At 30.6% G+C, this 12,619-nt stretch overlaps 1 long non-coding RNA gene across 1 annotated transcript; it reads right to left on the reverse strand.

Annotated features, from left to right (window-relative positions):
* Positions 1-7,668: 7,668 nt before the first annotated feature.
* LOC132298700 (uncharacterized) lies at positions 7,669-8,537 on the reverse strand. Its single transcript, XR_009479930.1, has 2 exons — positions 8,166-8,537; positions 7,669-8,050 (listed from the first exon to the last, which is right to left on the reverse strand). It is a non-coding gene; the product is annotated as an uncharacterized LOC132298700 (long non-coding RNA).
* Between the last annotated feature and the right edge of the window lie 4,082 nt (positions 8,538-12,619).

Raw genomic sequence — 12,619 nt, forward strand, 5'->3', positions numbered from 1 at the left:
AAGGCTCTCATTTTTCTGTTGCTAGGTTGGGTAAATCATAAATTCAGAACTAAAGGCTCTCATTTTTCTGTTGTTGGGTTGGGTAAATCATAAATTCAAAGAGTATTGCTATTTTGCCCGACTTAAAAAAATCGATATCCGCATACCAATATAGCTGTTAACAAAAGTTGGAAGATTTTTTTTTCTATCTCTATCCAAATAAAGAGATAATGTCCATCCTCTCTCCACATCCTCTCTGTGGAATACCGTGAAACTGCAATTATCATTGGAGACATGGCGGAGACCGTAAATATCTACCGCTGGCGTGATTGAGCACCAATTTGATGGCCCAATTTGCAAAATTTGTTCAAATTATGATGAAATTGAATCTTTAAAGATTTGGGTTTGTGAGATTTCTGTTAATTATTTTCTCTCATCTTACTGTACTCTTCTTTCTCAGTGTGTGTATACATGAGAGATGAGAGAAAAAAAAATAACAGAAATCCTACAAACCCATATCTTAATTGCTTTAAAGTTGGAAGTGAAAGAAAATTAAAAATCTTCCATCGCAAATCAAAAATCTTCTTTTCTTGGGTGGAAATCTTACATGATATTAAGACAACAGATTAGGCTAAAAATCTCATTCAGTGTAACGAGTCTTTGAGTGGAAAAAATATTTTATAAAGAACAAAATTTCAAAGAAAAATATAAAGAGGATTAACGTACAGAGAGAAAAAGATTAAGACGATAAAAAAAGAAATGAATTAATCATACAGAGGGTCGGGAGAGAAAAAGGTGAAGAAGACATGGAAGAAAATTGTTGAAATGGTATTTTTGTCTAAAGAAACTTTCTGCATTTAATATGGTGTGGGAGTGCTTGAGAGAACCATTTATTTATTATTACGTGGAAATCGGCATTTTGTTAGGTTTTTTTTGTTGCCTAAAATATCATTTTCCAAATTGAAAACCAACACAATAAAAACCTTCTTAAATCCCTTCGCAGTGCCACCAACACGTGACCAATGGTGCTTTGACAAATGAACCTTTGACGAAAAGACAATCTTGGCCTAAACAATGGTATAAATTAATAATTTAAAATATTGGTATTTTTAAAATTAAATAAATAAAAAAAAATATTCCAATACATTGGTCATTCCACTGCTCCAAGTACTTATTTATTTTTGTCCAGTAAAAGAAAATTAATTTGAAAAGAAAAAGAAGTTATATATTCCCTTCGTCCTACAATAAGTGTCGTGTTTGAAAAATCGAAACTCACTATTCCTTTCGTCCCATAATAAGTGTCGTATTTACAAAAATTGTGACTCACTTTTTTAAACACGACACTTACTATGAGACGGAAAAAGTATAATCTTACATATAATATTATATAAGAGATTATTATTATTATTATTATTATTTCAAATCACATTAAATTTTAAAATGATTTATAAATTTTAGATACACATAATAGTCTGTACGTTTAACAATTAAGAGCAGGCCTTACCTTTTAAAAAAGGAGACTTAAAACGAAATTACTTTTTTGTAAAGTTGGTTTCTTTTTTCTTTTTTTTTTTTGCACGTGAACAAATGGTACTTGTCCCAAGTTTGAATAAATGGTTAGATAGTTAATTTTATTATTTATAAAAAATACAAAATATATATACAATTTTATAAAGTAGTTTGGTTTGGTCATGTAAAAATTTAAATCATGACCGAACCGTTAATAAGTTATTTCATATTTTTATAACCAAAATCGATCGAATTGTAGCGTGAACAAATCAAACCAAACATATCAATTTGATTTTCCTGATCCAATTATCGAGTCAATAAGGTTTTTGTCCACATCTATTATCCACTAAGGCTTGTGGTAGGGAATGTAATTATTGAAACACACAAAGGATAGGACTGTAAAAATTTGGCATTCGTACCGCGATGTGATTCCTTGCATTAAAGTTCGTAGATAGCATAAACTGTAAAGATTCTTATTGGAGTGACGATGATAGGGAGAAAGAGAGAGAAAAGAGAGAATGCTCCATTGGATTTTGTGATTTCTTGCATAAGTAATATTTCATCTCATAAAAAATAAAAATATCATGTTTAGAGAATCATGATTCATACTTCTGAATTATTATTCTTCAAATATGACATTTTTTTATAGAATATAAAAAGTAAAAATAAAATAGTTTTTTATTTTATTTTTAAATTTTTCAGTGATTTATGTCACTTAAAATTTTACTCTATTTTAAGAGTAATATTTAAATTGGTTATCAAGTAAATTTAATTAAGTAATAAAAAGTGATCATTAAAGGAGATGTTGCAATAATTTTTCTTTAATTAATCTTATTGATATTGAACCTTTATTCAGTATTTAATGAGTTATTTATGTTCTTACATGCATTTTAAACTACTAATGTAGATTATGTAGTACATAATTGTAAGATTTTTGAGCAATTCTACTTTGATTAAACAGATTTCTTTTTTCCCCTTATTTATACACCTAGCCCAATCCAAATTTCCATTAGGATTACTCCAATCTTCTTTATATATATTTTTCTTGTATTCCCGTCGTTCCATTAAAAATATCATATTTGAGAAACTGTAACTCACAGTTGTGAGTTGTGAGTCATGGTTTACTGTGAGTCACAATTTTTTTTATGAGACGGAGAGAATATCTTACTATTATTTTTTTCTACTATATATATATATATACTGGGTGAGGGAAAGAATTTTCTAAAACGTTGAGTCTTATTAAACAAATGAAAAATAATCAGACCCTTCCACCTCTGCCACTCTTAAAGGCGCCTGTCTTCTCTTAAATTCCATTTTTGTGTTAAACTCTTTTTGGAAACTGAAATTGTGAGTTACGATTCTAAAAAACGACATTCTTTTTGGGACAAAGGAAGTTTGACTGGTTTATTATGCCTCAACTCAATTACTCCGTATTCATATCCTCTACCTAAAATCATTAATTATTTCATGAGACTCATACACATGAAATGAAATTCAAATCTATCTACAATGTCAGATACTTTCCCTTCTCTCTATCATAAAATCAATTATCTAAAACCATTAATTATATTATCAGACTCATAAACATGAAATGAAATTCAAATTTGCCTACAATATCATATATCTTTCTATCATAAAATCAATTTCAAATTTGCAACATAGGATTCTTTCCCTTCCCAATTAATCATTATAATACCTTGCCACTTTCCCACACAAAAAAACAAAATTCCTATAAAATCTAATTTTTTCTTGGGTCTGAGTTGCCTGCAACAAAAACAAAGCAACAGCTAGTGCCATTGATAGCATTGTTACTTTCTTTGACCTGATAATTGCAAAAGTAAAAAGAAATCTCAAATTTCTTTGACCACATCAATCCATGACCAATACAAATACAAAATTTTAATTGCAGATTGGTTTAGACAGAGAGAAGGAAATATGAGGGAATCAAAGTGGTGAGCACGGAAACTTCACGTGATGGAGAGAGAGAGAGAAATGAATCGGTCACATAATTAAGAAAGAGAAATAGTTGTAGTAGGATAATGAGATTCTTCACATGATGAGAGAGAAGGAGATGAGACATAAAAATGAATTGGTGACATAGGGTACTTTAATTTGTTCAACAGCTCTTGTTACTCTCAAATCCAAATATAGAAAGTTTTCAGAGGGTAGGTTTGTGTGTGTATAGAAAAACAGAATAAGTTAAAAGACTTAAAAGGAAATGTTTTAAAGACTACACATGACGCTACTACTATTCACACTAGGGTTTTAAAGGCTCTGAGCCTCTCATTGTGAGGTTGGGGTAAATCATAAATTTAGAACCAACACAATAAAAACCTTCTTAACTCACTTCACAGTACCACCAACACATGTAACCAATGGTGCTTTCACAAATCAACCTTTGACGAAAAGACAATCTTGGCCTAAACAGTGCTATAAATTGCTATTTTATAATACTGGTTTCTCTCTCTGGTCTCTAAAGGTGTGTTTGGTAGGGTTGGTTTGGAAGGGTTGGTTTGGAGGGATAGGGAAAGAAAAGAAAGGACAAAATGAGAGTGTGTTTGGGTGGGTTAAGTGGAGAGAAAAGAGGTGATAGGGAGAGATAATTATCTCTATCTATCCTTCATTTGGTTTCTTTTTCAATTTGAGAAGATAGGAAGAAAAAATAGTGGAACAAGTGATTAATTAGTAATACTAAAAATACTCTCGACAAATCAATATACAAAAAATGTGTGAAGTGGTTATGAAATGATAGGATAGTAATTTGGTTACTATCTTTTGTTTTCTTTTTCTTTTCTATTTTATCCAAACAACAATAACTATTATTTCATTTATTTTATCTCGTATCTATCCAAATACAAATAAAAATTATTATTAACACTATATATATATTTTTTTTTTCTCACCTAACTAAATTTATCATTTCTTTTCTTTTTTCTCCCCCATTAAAAAAAAAAAAAAATCTGGAGATTTCCTGTATTTAAAGAGGGCCTTGTAAATTACTCCGTAGTTTATAACTGCTGAAGAAAACATTGGATTGGATTCCCCACAGATAAGCACTCCCAGATCCACATTTTATGTTTGGCCTTTGTGCGGAGAGGATCAGTACGTGTGTATAGAGAAATCAGTATCCCATATGTGGATTGGAAAGTAGCCCTAAACATGAATGTAGACCGTTGATGTGAACACTTTTTTTTTTAAAAAAAATTATGAGGCGTTGAACTGGATTCTCTGTTTCTCTCTCTGATCCCCTGAACAACTAACGTATCATCCACATTATATGTTTCCCCTGAACAAGACAATACCCACAACACATTATCACTCTTTCACTTTTACCTGTCATTGCTGTGAAATTTCACTTGAAAGCATATAATTTCATTGAGAGAATCAAAGGGGTTCATTTTTGTAGAGCGCGGAAGTTATAAGTCTTCACTCTTCAGAGAGAGACGATGAGAGAGAAAAGGAGATGGAAGAGGTGTAGCAGAGGTGATGGAATAGATGATGTAGTACTGTAGAGAGAGAAAAAGATTTACGTAAAAGGCTGAGATTTTTTGACAGAAGAGAGTGAAATAGGGCACTTCCATTTCTCTTTTACACAGAAGAGAGAGAAAAAGTTACTCCAATCTCTTGCAATCTGTACCCATTCGGCACACTAATGATATACATACTATATTTTGATTATTAACCATTTCTAATTTAATTCAATGGTGGCCGCAGACTCCACCTACAAAAAAAAAGGAATCAGAAAATTAAAAGACAAAAGAAAAATATTGGTAAAATTAAGAGTTTTGACTAATAAAGTGTCTCTCACAATATTCTCCCTTGTTTATTCATTTATTTAAAAATTTAAATTATTAAATAATACTTTCTCGGTTTTAATATAAGAGTTAAATTAGGACGGAGAGAGTATCATATATTCTACACTTTTCATTCAAATCCAATATAAAATAAATATCCCTTATAACACCAGTTCTCTGTCATGTCATTTTCTTCTTCATTCTTTGTTTGGAGAGCATGTTTCCCTTTAAAAATTTATATTAGCAGCCTCATATTTACATACTACTTTCCAAATTAACCCCTAATTTGCCAAATTTAAAAAAGAATAAAAAAATGGACATAATTAATTGTTATGTTGGCTTTTCTTCGTTAGGGACTTAATATTTCAAATTTATTTTGGGGTAGTGACTCGTCCCAAATCCATCCTTTTAAGGACAAAGATGTCATTCATAAGATCTTCACACACTGTGATGACCTTGTGGGCTGGTGTGCCGTGGGCGGGTGCGAGAAACATTGTCAGGCTACCACACTAACGAGCTACGGGTGCACAGTCCCACATCGCCTGGGTAGAGAAAAGGTGAAGTGTTTATATGTAAGTGTGTCACCTTCAATTGGTATGAGGCCTTTTGGGGTGAAGCTTAAGAGTAAAGCCGTGCGGGTCCAAGTCCAAAACGAATAATATCATATCATGTGGTGGAGTGGATCGTTACACACACACTAAGAACACACATTGATATGTGCTGTGAAAGCAATAAAAAGTCTTTGAAAAGAGCTATCACAAAGTTTGAAGAAAGCTATCACAATTTTATTGAAGCTGAGTTGTCAAGTCAAATGTCCCATTACTATCTACTAGTTTTACACATTTGCCATCAACCAGCTTTATATAAAGCCGTCGGCGTAAGTTAAACAAATGGGTCTATAGCGACACTTGAATAGGAATGAGAATCACGAAAATTGGAACGTGAGCTCAAAGCCTGAAACCAATAGCTGTAAAGTTATTTCCTTTTCTCGAAGGCAGGGTTTGTGTTTGGAAGATTAGCTTCAGTTTCATCAGGAGCAGCGCCGAAAAGATTACACGTAAGTAACTCATCCAACAGTTTCATTTTAAGTTTTTTCCAATCTGAAATTGATCTTTATTTATATATATATATATATATATATATATATATACTGATTCAGCGTGTTTATGGAATCTTTTATCTCCTTTTTTGATCAATTCAGAGGTGTTATTCTCAGCGTGGGTTTCTCTGTTTAGGGTATTCTTTAATTCCATAGAATTAATAAAGGAATAATGAATTCCAAGAAAAATATATTTGCATGGATAATGAAAGTGGAATTCAATCTTCCTTGAAGACTAAAACATTCATTCCTTTTCTGATTATGCACGCTGCATAGGTGAATAATTATTTATTGATGATGATAGATTTATAGTTATTAGTTAGTTATCTTATGCACATTGCACGAACACACACAATTATTTATTGATGGTAATAAATTTATAGTTATTAGTTAATTGTGTACAAATACACAATTATTTGTTGGTGTTAATAAATTTATAGTTATTCGCACAACACATAATTATATTAATTGTAGAATTTGAAAAAATCTTGTGAAAATTTCGCACTCTTGCAACTTGTCAAAAAAAAATTCGCACTCTTATAATTTTTTTGAACGTGTGAAACTTAAAAGTGTCTCGCATTTGAAAGTTCACTTAATCTCTCTCAAAATTTTGTGAATCTTAGGATGGCTTTGATATTTTTTATATAAATATGTAATTTTTATACACTTTTAATGTAGGGTATATTGCAAATATCATGTGTGGTTTTTTATATTGGCTTATATAAAATTTTTTTGCAAAGCCTGTTCTTTCGCAGCTGCCACTTTTCACCCGAAGAGTAGTTGGAAGAGAGAGAAAGCTCTTGGTTTTTGAATTTCTATTAAAGTTGTGGCTATAACAACTATCAAAGGATCAACGAGCATTATGCCTTCTCAATCTCCGGGTATTGATTTACAACTATACATGCTTTTCTTAATTGGCGATTTAAGTTTTATAATGACATATATTTTTACAGATTTTATGAGCTATCTTCAACTGTATAATTCTTGTTGTTATTATGTTATATATCTTTATGATTGGAATGCTAGCTTAAGTCATGAATAAAAAATAAGTGATGAATAAAAAATTTATCTTATTTTCTCTCAAATTCTAGGTTCACTTGTTGAAAAAAGGAAAAAGTTTATTGGGAATGGGTGGAGTCGGCAAAAGACAGGTATGTTTTTAGGATTGTTTTTTTGTTAATAAAGGATATTGCATTATATTTATTATTTTTTTTTCATGTATTTGAAAATATTTTGAACATCATTTGCATTAGTCAATAACACTTTTAATATAAACAAGTACAAAAATACAAGAAACATTGCATACTTCTCAAAAATATTTAAATAAATAAATAATAAAAAGTATAGCCCACTAACATCCACTAAAGAACCAAAAATCTTATAATTTAAACTATGGCCGCAACTTGGGCGGGCTAACCCGGCCTAGCCCAAGCCCAACCCATAAATTTTGAAATTTGGACATACAATTCACAAATCGGGTTCATGTTCGGTTTGGGTTTTATCAAAACCCAGACATATTCGGGTTGAGCTCAGACTCAACCCGAACCTAACCCGAAACCGAAAATTAATTTTTTTTTTTTTTCCTTTCTCTCTCCTCTCTCTTCTTTCTCTCTCTCTCTGCTATCGTCGCCGCCGACGTTGCTCGCCCTAAGCCGCTGTCGATCCGCCTCTGCCGCCAAATGGTGTATAAATATAAATTAATATATAAACTCACACACACAATCATATATACAGACAAGGCAAACTAAAAATTGGGTTTTAAAATAAAAACATGGATTACTAACCTGTACATGAAGATGTCTTTATTATCACCAAGAGATTTCTTACAGAGACAACAGGCTTCTAAGAAATGGAGTTGGTGGTGTTCTTCAAATCTGCCATTAAAGAACCTTCCAGTTCCATATCTCGGAGAAGAAAAAGTATATGGGTTTTGATATGCTGATATGGGTTTGACATAGGTAACACATAAATAAACTGAAATATATGGATTTTGATTTTTGTTGATTTTGTAGTTTGTAGTTGCACAGAGGAGAGATAGAGGGGGCAATTTCAGAGGTGAGAGCGATAATAGAGATGGACGCGATTGGGAGAGCGATAATAGAGATGGACGCGATTGGGAGGCTGAAATAATTTGCCCTAAAAATATATATATTTTTAATAATAATATAATCAAATATATATAGTATACATACATATATATATATATATATATATATATATATATATATAAATTTATGAAAAAAAAAAATTATATAAAAAAAAAAATCAACCCGTCAACCCGACCCAGCCCGTCCGAAAATATTCGGTCCAGATTATGACCACAATCCATGTTAAGTACAATTCGGGTTGGCTCAACCCAACCCGATTCGGATTGAGGTTGGGTTTGGGCTGGGTTGGGTTGGGCCAACCCAAATTGCAGCCCTAATTTAAACCATGAATGAGAACAACACTTTTCTGGTTCATTTTTGTCACAAGTCTTGGCACTCCACCTTTTAGTAGCACTAAAAGTTATTATGCCTAAGAAAACATTGGGTTTACTGAAGAAGTGTCTTCTACAATTGGAACCATGATATTCAACTATGCGCATCGCCAAGGTAATATTTATTATTGCTTTTTAATTTTTTTTTCTTCTTCTTTTCTTTATCTTTGTTTTTTTCTTGATTAATTATGTAGATTAAGCCCACTACCGATTCTTAGCAGATAGACTTGCATTTATGCAAGTCATTGCAGATAGAATTACATTAGTGTAAATTGGTTTTGAATGCGGCCCTTATAAGAACACCAGGTGCAAGTCAAAGTCTAAGGCTGCCTGTTTCTATTGGACCAAGTGCAGTAAGGTCATCATCAAGCCGCAGCCTAATTTCCAGAATTCGGAATTCCTTCAGAGGCAGGGGAAGGTGACACTGACAGTAGTGAGAATGATGTAGAGCATTTGTTCATTTTTGATGTCGAGCATTTGTTCATTTTCGTCCAATACCTTGAGGTGTTGTAGAACAAATTGACTCTGTTTTGTCATTAAATCTGTTTTGCGAAACAATATTGATTTACTGTGTTTTGTCATTAAATCTAAGTTTCTGATTTTTTTTTTAAGTTAATATAATTTGCAATCCGTGAACAATATTTACCTAACAAAAATATAAAAATAAATGTTCTAATTTGCAATCCCTTTTTTTGGACGGTCTAACCTATTATTAATAAGTAATTGTGTATTATCATGGTCAATTTTGTATGTAAAATGAAAGTTTTACCTCACTTTTGTATGAAAAATGAAAGTTTTACCTGTAAAATGAAAAAACAGAAAGCAAAGAAAAATAACTGCATATTAAATAGTATATATATATATATATATATATTTCATACAAAATTGACCATGATAATACACAATTACTTATTAATTCCTTGCTTTTGTTTTTTCATTTTGCACACAAAAGTGATCATGATAATATACCGTTACTAATTCCTTGCTTTTTGTTTTTTCATTTTACATACAAAAGTGACCATGGTTGGTGTGAATACTCATGGTTAAGATGGATAGACTAAATTGAAAATAAGCTATCTCCAATTACCGAACCAATTTAATTTAATTTGTAATTTTTTTTAAGTTCTCAATCAGTGCTTAATGATATTCTCATCTTACAAGGGGATGCTTGGATGCCGGTGAATCTTGCTTAAATTTGATGCACATATTTTTTTTTTTTTTTTTCATGAAGATAGACTTTTATGTGATATATAAAATGTTATGTTGATTTTATCTCACTTGTGAAGTTTGAAAAAGTTATTATTCTGAATTATTTAGGGACAAGCGTCAATATATATTTATACATGCACAATAATGATTATTTGTGTGTGAGTAAGAAAATTTTCAACCATTGTAATGGTTGAATATAATTTAAATGCACTGATTATCAAAACATTAATATTTTTTTTACACACACAGATATATATATATATATATAAAACATGCGGGGATGCCATGTGTGATTGATAGGGCAGTTATAAAAAGTAACATTTTTTTTTTTGAATTATATCAAAAGCCAACACAAAAAATTGTTTTATGGCACTTAAAAGTCAACGATCAGTTTCAAGGGGGCATCAATCAAATTCAATTCCTCTTGTTTCAGCAATGAGTTGTCCTAGTTCTTCTTCATCGCATGCAATCTTCCTGCACATAATGACAAAATTATCCCTCAAAAACATGTGTTGTTACTTCAAAAATATCGCTAAACATGCTAAATAATTGAACTCCAGCCATTTACTCATCCACTAAAAATAATTGAATTAAAATTTTAAATAATTTATGAATGAAGACATTAAAAAGAATATTTTTTTAAAAAAAATTACCATCAAATTATGCATTTCCTTTTTTAAACACTAATGTCTTTCATTCTATTTGTTTTTTTAAAAATACAATAAATCTAACTTTGAAAATATTCTTCCAATTGAGTTTTGAATCAATCTCTTTTTTATTTATACCATTTTTCAAAATAAGAATTAAACTTTTGTAATTAGAATTTTATTCAAAATTTAGTAGTTATTCAAAATCTGTTAGTTTGCCATTTAAACATATTTGGAAAATTTTTTTATTAGGTATCCTAATTGTTGTTAATTTTTATATTTAAATTGTGTAGTAATTAATCAATTTTTTTGACGTATGAGAATAATTCAATTTTTTTAAAAAATATGAAATAAATAATGATATTTTAATGACATATTTAGCTTCTTCTTCTTCTTTTTTTTACCAAATTGTGAATTCTACTAAAAAAAAAAATTTATTTAAATTAAATGAATTAAATTATAATTTAATACATAATGTAATCTTTATAAATTGACTTGAATTAAATTATAATATTCAGGTTTGTGCTTGAGGATAATTTTGTAATTGGTAAAATATTAATTTTTTGCTTTTTGCTAAAATTATCTGATGAATAAATTGAATATTTGGAGTCTATAAGTTCATTTTCCATAAATGGAAAATTTGAGTAGTCAAAGAAAATTTCAATGGACAAATCTTTGCTAAAATTAACGGATCATGTGATGTGATTAATGTTGTTTATTTTTTGAATAGTGGCTCACCCTCAAAATTCAATTACAACCAACTAACTCTCACTCAAACTGATATTACAAACTCAATCACATTGATGATCTCAAACATGAATTTCAATGGCTTATTTATAGCCAAAGAATTATGGTCTGGGTCGGCAGAAATGCTTGTTATGCAAGCATTACAGAGGATGGTCTACAAACTAAGATAAAAATTATAAAACCGTGTATCTTACTCTATAGTTCGTATTTAACCCATTTTATTTCTAATCTATTAATCCAATCCAGTCAACAGTCAAAACCCTTGCATCAAATTCAAAAGAGAAAAAGAAAGGTTTAAGTGACAACAGTTGATAGCTTAGTTGCTGTATTCTTCTTGTCTAGTACATCGTCACCATCAATGAATCCACCAAGTTGGTCAATTGAGGTCGGTCTATTATGGTCTTGAAGAAAAATAATAATATAATTTAAAAAAGTCTATATGGCCCAGTTTTGTTTTCTTCCTTTACTCTCTCTCTCTCTCTCTCTCTATATATATATATATATATGTGATGGCTTTCTCAAAGAATCCATCTACTCTTTCCTTTCATTCAATGCTCATAATTAAGAACGCAAGCTGTTTCCTGAAAAATTAGGGTACTTTTTCCTTTCATTCAATGATCATATTTAAGCAAGCAAACTGTTTCCTGGAAAATTTGGCGAGCTTTTATGTAGAGAGAAAAATAGGAGTATAAATTCTCTCAACGGAATCTCATACTATTTAATGACACTCAACCTCTCAACAACAGTCCGCCTCCCACTCAATTAATTGCTCCACTTTTCTTAATTAAATAAATCACCATTTTCTTCATTTCCATCATTTTGTTTTGTAGATAGGTTAGGCTAAATAGTCTTGTGAAAAAATTACTACTCTTAATAAATAAATTCAATAGAAATTCAATAAGAATAATAAAAGGGGTTTTTTTTTTTTTTGTAGAGCGCGGAAGTTAGTATGGAGAGAGAAGATGAGAGAGAAAAAGAGATGGTAGCAGAGGTGATGGAAAAGGTGGAAGAGATGATGTAGTACTGTCAAGAGAGAAAAAGATTTAGAGAAAAGGCTGAGATTTTTTGACAGAAGAGAGAAAAAGCGCACTTCCATTTCTCTTTTACACGGAAGAGAGAAAAAGTTACTGCAATCTCTTACAATCTGTACGTATTC

The sequence above is a fragment of the Cornus florida genome, unplaced genomic scaffold (assembly GCF_030987335.1).
Source record: "Cornus florida cultivar Cherokee Brave unplaced genomic scaffold, ASM3098733v1 CherokeeBrave_3.0.0_Hap2_Chr03, whole genome shotgun sequence".
NCBI lineage: Eukaryota > Viridiplantae > Streptophyta > Magnoliopsida > Cornales > Cornaceae > Cornus > Cornus florida.